Source organism: Macrotis lagotis, chromosome 4 (assembly GCF_037893015.1).
Source record: "Macrotis lagotis isolate mMagLag1 chromosome 4, bilby.v1.9.chrom.fasta, whole genome shotgun sequence".
NCBI lineage: Eukaryota > Metazoa > Chordata > Mammalia > Peramelemorphia > Peramelidae > Macrotis > Macrotis lagotis.
In genome coordinates this window covers 207,586,290-207,597,011 of record NC_133661.1, presented here as the reverse complement: position 1 = coordinate 207,597,011, position 10,722 = coordinate 207,586,290, and the positions used below count along the sequence as shown (strand labels likewise).

Below are 10,722 nucleotides of genomic sequence, written 5' to 3'. Positions count from 1 at the left end.
TTCAATAACTTTACATAATTCATTTTTTTTAATTTCAGGCCCAAAATTTAAGGTACACCTTATATGTGGGATCATCTTATACATGGGGAAATAGAGTATTTCTGAAAGAATTCCATGAGCAGCAGCTCACTGTTTCCTTTGTCTTAGAAAAACATAACCTGAATTTGGTTCCTAATTCTTCTTAAGCCAAGTCACCTAATCCCTCTGGGGTTCAATTTCCTCCTCTGTAAAATAAAAAGACTTGATGAGCCCCAATATCCTTTATTTTTAAAATTAAATTATATTTTTTCAATTAACAAAGATTTATTCTTTCTTCCAACCCCTACATTGGGAAAAAAATTTAAAAATTAAACCCTTACAACAATTATGCCTAGGTGAACAAAACAAATTCCACATTTGTCATATCCAAAAAAGTAAAAATGTTGATCAGCACCTTGAGTCCATCACATTTCTTTCAGGAAATTCAATGAATGCTTTATGATGAGCCCACTAAAATAATGACTAAATAGCCAAAGTTCTTTCTAATAATCTATATGTGTTCCAATGATGCCTAGACTCAGAGTTTCTATTTGTTCATGGACTGTCAGAATGAGGAATACAGCTGTTCATACAAATACTTGTAATTTCCTGGCAGATGGTCTGGACAATGATTTAAGAAGGATGGGAAGCAATGACAGACCACCTGAGTCAGAAAAGCTGTAAGAGTTGGTAGGAATGCTATATCCTTCTCATTGACACAAGTCATGTAGATGCTTGATCTTGGTTGGTTGACATGTGAGGAGAAAGAAAGAAAATGGTGGCAAACTGGTTATGGGAAGTATTGACAGAGGGTAAGGATGGATTAGGTAGAAGATGCTAGGAGAAGATGGGGCCCATCAAGGCATTAATTTTGGTCAGATATCATTACAAGGTCTTAGGGGTGTGTGTGTGTGTGTGTGTGTGTGTGTGTGTGTGTGTGTGAAAGAGAGAGACAGAGACAGAGACTGAGACCCAGAGAGACAGAGATAAAGATAGGGAGATCATTGACGGTAAGGGATGAGAGAGCTTGAGATTTTGTGGAGATGAAGCATAGGTAATGGCAAAACTCAATCTTTTGTTCATCTCTTTCTCTCCTTCCCTTTTGTTCTTCCTCCTTTCCTTTCCTACCTCCCTCTTTTTTACCCTTCCTTTCTCCTTATAGCTTTGCCTTATTCTTCCTCACCCCCCCATTTCTCATTTACTAGCTACAATTTGAAACAAAAATATGAATCTTTTAGCATTTGATATATTTATTTCATAAGTTTTATGTTTCTTAGTTTTAGTTTTTAAATTGGAAAGCCAAACATTCTTATGTGCCCCCCCACACACACACTTTTCTTTCTGGTTCTCCCTTTCAAAATTTTCTACCAAGACTAATTATGGTTTACTTTGTTTTTTACATATGTGACCCTAAATTGACTTTTCCTAGGATCAATGCTTTAAGGAAGTAAAAGGAAAAAAGTTCCTTATTACTATCATACATCATGATTTAATTTCACTAGGCTAATATTTAGTCTAATTTTTTTTATTTTTAATAGATTTTTGTTGTTATCTTTCATTTTTGCATTACTAAGATTTACCTCTCTATTTCTTTTCCCTTCTCTAACAAAGAACTATGCCTATTTTTTAATATAATCTTTCAGATAGTTTTTTAAATTACCATCCCCATTTAAAAAATAATAATAATATAGAATCATTGGTCCTTCCTGAATTTCTGACTAGACTATATTCCAGTGGTAAATAAAATCTTGATTACCAATATAAATGAAATAAAAAAGGTAATAACTATTATCATTTTCAAACTCAAAGTGACATATACATAGTAGGTGGTCAGTAAAATCTATTGATTTGATTTGATTTAAAAGAGATGATTCAAGAAAATGAAAATAACGTTGTTGAATGAAGAGGGATATGGGATTACAGACTAGCTATTGTCTCAAATAATTGTGTTAAGGCATTTTTTTTATCATCTGCTCATCAAAATGGAGACAAATGTTTCACTAAGAAGCAATAGAAAAAACAAAAATCCTTATCTGCCCCTCTTATCTCCTTTTCTCTCTCTCCTCTTCTTTTATCTTCTGCACATATCTTTTAAAAATTGAAGTCAGATGTAAATGCAGAAAGCAATACACACAGTGACTAAAACAATGTAAACTGAAAGAAAACTAAAATGAAATTTAATATTGAGAACCAACATGAAGTAGTGGGTTTGGGTACTGGACTCAAAGTCCTGCACTTTAATCTTATTTCAGATGTTTAGTAGATGTATAACTCCAGTCAGTCCTAAAGCTCTATGCATCAGTTTCTCATCTGTAGTTTTAAATCTATGATCTTCTTATTTGTAATGATGATGTTGTCCTTCATTCTCAGGGAAGACCATGACATCAGGGAAGTGATGCCATGACAAACAAATGAATTGCATTTATTTGGGGGTTGGGAATGGAATGCTAAGTCATCAGCCTCACTTTCTCCTCCAGAGCCATCTGGGTCTAGTAGACAACTGGCGATAATCCTGAATGTGGGACAATCAGGGTTAAGTGGCTTACCCAAGGTCACCCAGATGTCTGAGGCTGGATTCGAACTCCCTGTCCTCCTGACTCCAAGAATAATGCTCTGTGCCACCTTGCTGCCCTATTTGTAATAGAGAATTAGCCCTTGGGGGTCTATTTCTTGGAATATACTTAGTGTACTCTGATTAGCCTGTGAGTAGTCAGTCAGTCAGTCAACAATTATTAGGCACCTACTGTGGTAGGCACTGTGCTAAGAACTTTGCCCAAGAAGGGCAGAAACAATCCTTGCCTTCAAGGAGTTCATATTTGTATAGGAGGGAACATGCAAAGACCATGTACATATAAATATATGCATAATATATGTATATACACACAAAATATATGTGTGCAATTACTCCTTTCATATCATGGGGACTAGGGGTGCTGTGTCTCTACAATCTGGGAAATCCATGTAAATTGTTTTGGCCCTCCCTTCATACCAGAAAAGAAGTCTGAATTATTATGGTATTTTAAAAATATGTTGACATTATACAATGCTATATACATACATACATACATATATATACATACATATATTATGCATTTCTGAGTTTCTAAAATTTTTCTGTATCATCTTTATTAGTCTTTATGTGTCTGTGGCTTCAACAAAACTCCCTTCAAATTCCATTTAATTTCTTATGCCACCCTATGATATATCAAAACCATGGCAGGGAAAAGCTGCAGTGTTGAAGAAATGACTATACACACACACACACACACACACACACACACACACCCAGAGGCAGAGAGAGATAGACACACACAGAGAGAAAGAGAAACAGAGAGAGACAGAGAGAGAGAGAAAGAGGGAGTAAATTTCAGAGGAATTTGGGGAAAGCTTCTTGTAGGATCTTTTATCTGAGACCTGAAGATATTCTGGAGGCAGCTATGAAAAGGGAGAGAATTCCAAGCATGTAGAATAACCAATGAAAATGCATAGATTTGGGAGATAGGGTATCTTGTGCAAGAAAGAGCCAGGAGACTGATTTCAATGAATCACAGATTATGTGTAGGGTAGTAACCCATAAGAAGCAGGAGGCCAGGTTATGAGGGGCTCTAAAAGTCAGAGAATGTTTTTAAAAAGAGGATTCTGGGGTTAAAGGGGAGTTCCTGGAATTTGATCAGGAGGATATGGTCAGACCTGCTTTTTTTAGGAAGATAACTGAATGGAGGATGAAATGGAATGGGAAAAGACATAGCATGGAAACCAGTAACTGAATGGAGGATGAAATGGAATGGGAAAAGACATAGCATGGAAACCAGTAAGAAAGCTATTAGGATAGTCAGATTTTTCTGACTTTAAGTCCAATGCCCTATCCATTATTTCATATTGACTCTTGATGTTTAATTTTATTTTAGCTAGTGAATGCCTGGATCAGAGTTGTGACTTCGTTGAGTTTGCTTCTGGAAGTGGGTGATCAAGGGGTAGCCCTTCACCTCCCTGAGAAAGCACAGTTATATTTCAACTGTTTCTGTTGGTTTATTGTGTGGTGATGAAAAATTTCTTAACCAGTTGCTGAGGTGGAACTAAGTGTGTATACAAAAGATAAGAGCAGAAGAAAAATTTTCTCTTACTCCCTGGTGAGGAAGAAGAAATATTGTAAAACTCTTGGTAGGCGATACTCATTCCTCATCATGAATATATATGACATTCCCATTCCCATTTCTTCTCTCTTTATTGTCCCTATTCTTTCCTGATTTTAGGTGAATGAGTATTAGAAAATGATAGACCAGTAGGTAATGATCTTGTGAACTTTGGAAGTTGAGAAGACTCCAGCAAATGAAGTCCATAATAGAGTCTGTTAGTAACTAAAGCAACTGAATCCAATGAGAAGATGGGGAAGCCCTGAGGAAAATCTATATTGATCTTGCCCATCAGCGAATCAACCCACCAATTAAGACACCATTGCCTGCAAGCAAGGAAATGACTCACTTACCACCTTTAGCATAGTCATGTCATACTTAAGAGTGAACTTGGTGAGAGAAATATTTGAAATAACCACTTGTAAGTTTGAGTTTATTACCACCACAGGCTGAATGACATAGTTAATTGTGGAATCTTGAGATAGTATAGTTGGATTGAATGACAAAGTATTTATAGCATTATTTTCAAGTATTGTACTGTATTTTATTTGGAGATCCTTGAAAATTCTGCAGAGGAAGTAAAGGAGAGATGGTTGTTTAAAAGGAGCAAAATGAATGTGCAGAGAACTTATCAACCAAGAATTTATTATTTTTAAATTTTTATTATATTTATAATATGATAGCAGGGTCTTGGTTTCAAGTATTTCAATACTTTGAGTCTTTCTCTATCTTCTTAGTAAATATCCCTTTCCAGAAAATAACTGATATCAAAGAGATGTCAGTGGATTAGATGCCATTGGGAAGATACTAACTGGTAATTGATACTGGAGAAATATTAACTGGTGATGATGTTGGAGTTCGGATTGGGGAATACACCATATGGAAGCTTATGAATGATAGTAGCAAAGAAAGACATCCTTCTCCAGGGCACCTCTAACTTGAAGGGAGCAGTACCAGGCTCCGGAGAGCTGACTCGTCAGTGCAAGTGGGATTGGAGAATAGTTCCAGAGCATGGTATGATTATGAAATTATGACAAGTTACAGTGATTACACTTAGTCCTGCAGAGAAGAGAAGAAAATAAATTTCCTTCCAACCAAACTAGAAGGACCCACACTATGCAAAGTACTATGTTAGAGATACAGAGAGACAAAAAATAAAACAATACCTGCTCTCGGTGGTTCTGAATTATTTTATGGAAAGATGGGACATGACACATGGTGGGTGTGGAATTTTGTAGATGCTGTCAGACACTGTCAACATGTAGGTAAAAAAAAATCTTTTTTTTAAAAGACAAACTTCATCAGGCAAGGCAAATTAAAAAGTATATATTCAGAAATGAATATATCCAGGTGGCATAGTAGATAGAGCACTGACTTTACATTCAGGAGGTCAGGAGTTTGAATCTAGCCTCAAACACTTGACTTCTTACTAGCTGTGTGATCTTGGGCAAGTCACTTAACCCTGAGTCCTTGCATTCAGGGCCACCTCCAGTTGACCTGATTCATATCTGGTCACTGGACCCAGATGGTTCTGGAGGAGAAAGTGAGACTGTTGACTTAGCACAGCCCCTCCCACTCAAAACTCAGTTCTCATACTTTTCATGGTATCACCTTCCTTATGTCATGGTCTTCTTCAAAAATGAAGGACAAACATTATTATGATATAAAAGCAAAAGATACAAATAATACTTAGAAATTTTATAATGGAGGAAAATTCAAAGGAAAAATAACAAATAAAGTAATATAAATATAAATAAATATTATAAATATAATAAAAATTTAAAAATAATAAATTCTTGGTTGATAAGTTCTCTGCACATTCATTTTGCTCCTTTCAAACAACCATTTCCCCTTTACTTCCTCTGCAGAATTTTCAAAGATCTCCAAATAAAATACAGCAACAATACTTGAAAATAATGCTATAAATACTTTGTCATTGAATCCAACTATACTATCTCAAGATTCCACAATTAGCTATGTCATTCAGCCTGTCTCCAGAGAATGGAATCAGTTGTCCTTTGAGAGTTAAGCCTTGACTTCCCTGAACGTCAATCTGCTTGGGCTTCTGTTTATAACATTGTTCCAGTGGAACTAATTGCTCCTTGTAATGTTGTGGTCAAAAAATGCATTTTGTGCAGGACTAATGATACCAACCTCATTATTAAGTTCTGCCTGTCAATGGAAAGTTGGAAACCAAACATTCACATTCCAGAATAAAGTGACATGCAGATCAGAGACCCCCAAAGAGAGTTAAGGCCATTTGACTCTCATTAGGAAAAAGGAGATGAGTGGTCACAAGTCAAGGTCCAGAAATCGTATGCATAACATGTGGAAACCTCAGGGGTGCTAAGCTCAGTAAAACACCACTGTGCAGAAATAGTTATGAGGAATAGTAGTAAAAAATGCAGTAATAATTTAGCCTTCCAAGACATGTCTAGCATAAACTAATGTTAAAATAGGGGCAGTTGATGGCATAGTGGATAGAGTGCTGGGCCTGGAGTCAGGAAGACTCACCTTCCTGAGTTCAAATGTGACTTCAGACACTTACCCTTCTGATTTACGTTTGTCTGTCTCTATTTCCTTAACTGTAAAATAAGCTGGAGAAGGAAATGGCAAATCACTCCTGTATCTTTTGCCAAGAAAACTCCAAATGAGGTCATGATGATTTGGACATGACTGAAAAACAATAGACAACAATAAAATCAAAATGAGAATTTTAGAGCTCAATCCCATCTAGTCCAACGCCATCATTTTGCAGAGAAAACTGAGGCACTTGACCAGTGAAATGATCTACCCAAGATCACACAGTTAGGAGAAAAGGCCATCCAAACTCTATGGTTCCAAACCCTGTGGGAAATGAAAGGCAGAGAGAAGAAGGCAATTTTAAGTACAATAAGTCAAGTATTCAAAAATAATCCACAATGCAAAATAGACAGATAGAAATAATTAAGGGTTGCATAACAGATAGCATACTCAACTTAGTCAGGAAGATGTGGGTCTCAATTCCACCTCCAGAAAAAAAACTATATGACTAGTCAAATGTCTCAGCTTCTTCATCTATAAAATAAAAAGAACAAAATCTGTAGTGATTATCTCATAGGATTTGTGAAGTTCTAATGAGATAATGTATGCAAAGCACTTTATGTGAATCTAAAAACACTCTATTAAAATGTCAGATAACAATAATAGCAATAATTTAGGAGGAAATTCCTAGGCAAATTCCTTTGATCCCTACATTACCTTTTCCCTTTTGGGATCCCAAATGAATCATTAGTGAGGGATGCACCTGGGACATACACACAGATACACGAACACGTTCATATATTATTCACATATTATATATACACATATATGCTTTTCTCTTTCACACTGGTGTTTTTGTTTTTATTTTTTTTCCTTTTCCTGTAATTCTTTAGGTTGCTTTAGAGCTATATGGGCACCCTCTGGTGGTTGTCTGAAAGATTTACTTGTAACAATGAGAGGATGAAGGCTTCCTCTCCAGGACAAGCTACAATTTGAGATTTTTTGTGTGCTTGGTGTCCATCTGTCCATCACCATCTCCTCTCATATCTGTCATCTGAGATCTCTATCCTAGATGAAAAATCAAGGGATAACTTGGATTGTTTTTAAGTCCTCATGGGATAATAGTACAGAAAGGGCAAAGGGCAGGGACAAAGCACGGGGTTTGGATTGGGTCATTATGGTGTCCATACTGGGTGTGCTAGCAGGAATTCAAGGATGTTGGAAATGTCATTTAACTAGGATCAGCTCATCTTTGAGGAGCTGACTGAAAGGATATCAAAGAAGGGAGAAAGAAACACAAAGAAAATCTATGGACCAAATAGATACTCTGCCTCTTCCCTAGAACACCTGTCCTTGCCCAGAGTGGGATTCAGGACATTGAGCATCTCTGCTTTCAGGTTACGCCCTAGTTATAGGTAGTCCAAGGCAGGCCTGAGCTATAGCATAGAGAGGAAAGGGCTACAATTGGAGAAGGAAGATTTGAGTTCAAATTCTAGTTCTACTTCTTGAATAAATCATTTCACACTGAGACAGTCTCACAGCTGGTATATAAAGCTGGACCTGAATTCGAAACCTATTTTTGGCCCAAGATCTACAATCATGTCCAAGTCACTTAGTTAGTTCTTCTGAATTTCAATTTCTTTTTCTTTTTCCTTTTTTTATTTTAAGAGATATTTTATTTAATTTCCCCCCCCCTAATCTTGCTTCCCTCCCCCCCCCACCCCCCAGAGAAGGCAGTCTGTTAGTCTTTACATTGTTTCCATGGTATGCATTGATCTAAGTTGAATGTGAAGAGAGAGAAATCATATCATTAAGGAAGAAACAAAGTATGAGATATAGCAAAATTACACAAGATAAGTTTTTTTCTTTTTAAATTAAAGGGAATAATCTTAGGTCTTTGTTCAAACTCCAAAATTCTTTCTCTAGATACAGATGGCATTCTCTGCCACAGATAGCCCCAAAATGTGCCTGATTATTGCACTGTTGGAATGAGCAAGTCCATTAAGGTTGACCATCACCCCCATGTTGCTGTTAAGGTGTACAATTTGTAATTATTCCTACCTCATAAAATATCTTTGAGGTTCAAAAAACATAATATATCCAAAGTGCTTTGTGAATCTTAAAGGCTACATCAATGTCATTTTTCAGGCAATAACTGAAGTGAATCCTAAATTTAAGTTGGAGGTTAGTGAAAAGAAAGATGTCATTTACCCCCAAATGAGTTCATGGATCCCTTGATATCTAATGAACTCCTCTAGCTACTTAGACCTATATTCAGGAGTGTGCTAAAGACAGTACCCACTGACACAGGAAAGTTGTTATATGATCAGTGTGAGAATTTATACTTTGTAAATTGGGGGGGAAATGTTACAAATCAGAGCTTGATTTATTTATTGTTCTGTTGATTGTCTAGACTTATGAAAATGATGGAGGGAATAATAATAATACTGAAGATCATATTTTAAAACGTTCCTAGAGGACAGGGAGGCAATGTGGATGGTAGAACATAGGCACTGGAGTTAGGAGGATCTGAGTTTAAATTTGTGTGCGCAAGTCACCTAACCCCAAATTGCCTCCAAAAATAAATAAATGAAAAACAAAATATAAACAAAAAAATGTTTCTAACAAATATTTTCCAAGAGAGAAACAGAGTCTATTGTTAAACATTCACCAGTACACTACCTATAATGGAGATGGGAAATACATGGGGATGGGGGATATATTAACACTGAAATATGGCTCTAGCCAAGGTAAGGTTATGGACCTAGTAAAGATGTCATTGCCAAGCCAGTACCTATCATAGTACCTTGCCATCCTGTAGTTTCTCTCTCCAAGGAGTTCCTTGGCACATTACATATCTAATTAATCCTCTCAACACCCCCAGGAGGAATTCTAGTTATCTTCCTTTTGCAGCCAGAGTAACAGCACAGAGAGATTAAAATGACTCTCCCAACAAAACATGGTTCATAAATGGTAGAACTTGAATTGGAACCCAAGTTACTTTTCCATCCACTGGCCTATATTCCAGAATTCACCCAAGGCTATTGCTAATACCCTCTTTGATCCAGATCCTGAGGCTCACCTTTCAGAGCAGTTCAAACAAAAATATGCCAATCCTGACCTCCCTTCTGCCCACTCCCCCACACCTCTATGAGAAAAGGTTTTTCAGAATAAGGACAGATTCACCTGACCACAGATTCCCTGGATTCAAGCCAGAGCCAAGTTATTATCCTAAAACAAAGGGCTACTGTCTCTCCCCAAAGCTGAAGATTCTATATTGTTGGGAATCTTGTATTTTCATTCTCTAGATTAAAACCAGATCCTTGAGCAAAAGGGAAAGCTCAGCTACCTGAGCTAGTTGAGGGGAAACCAGAGTCTTCTCACCAGGCAGCCCAGGAGCCAAGGTTTTCAACTGTAGAGTAGACTGGAAAACAAAGGCGTTAGTGTGACTGCATCTGTGGGAACAGATCCAGCCTCAACAATCCAAAAAAGGGACGAGCCCTGGAGACATGGCAAGCTTTAGTCTTGAAAGATGTTGTTGGTTCCCAGAAAAGGCCTCAGCAGCTTCAGAGGACTGTTTAATCTTGAACACTGTGAAACTTCTTCCAGGGCGGGGTGGTTTCTACCTTTAGTCTCTTTTAGGTTTCTAAGTAAGGCATGGGTGAATGAATCAGATAACTAAAATCTTCCGGGGCAAACAGCCTCTCCAACCCTTCAGACAATTGGTTTTGCAAAAAAAAATTTCCCCAGATATCAGATAGCCCCACTCTGCTTAGTGACTTATAACCAAGTTCAGGGAAAAGCACCCCACCCCATCCACCAGAGCCAGATTAGGAGTGGCCCCTCTGTGTCTGCACTCAGGACCTTGGAGTCCTGTCCAGGACATAGTTGATTATGCTGCTATCTACCCAAGCTCATTGATACACAGGCACTTATCTACTATACCAACGTCTTCCTCTTCCCCCAAGATTCTCGGATTGCTTTTCTATCATAAAACTTCTGAGGCTAAGAGAGAGAGCCTTTGTCTATTCTAGTTGGGGTTATTCTA

General features: G+C 37.3%; 1 long non-coding RNA gene across 1 annotated transcript; it reads right to left on the bottom strand.

Moving 5' to 3' along the window:
* Positions 1-4,839: 4,839 nt before the first annotated feature.
* LOC141520289 (uncharacterized) lies at positions 4,840-10,445 on the bottom strand. The gene is made up of 4 exons (XR_012477578.1): positions 10,024-10,445; positions 6,700-7,208; positions 5,318-5,402; positions 4,840-5,210 (listed from the first exon to the last, which is right to left on the bottom strand). It is a non-coding gene; the product is annotated as an uncharacterized LOC141520289 (long non-coding RNA).
* Positions 10,446-10,722: the final 277 nt, after the last annotated feature.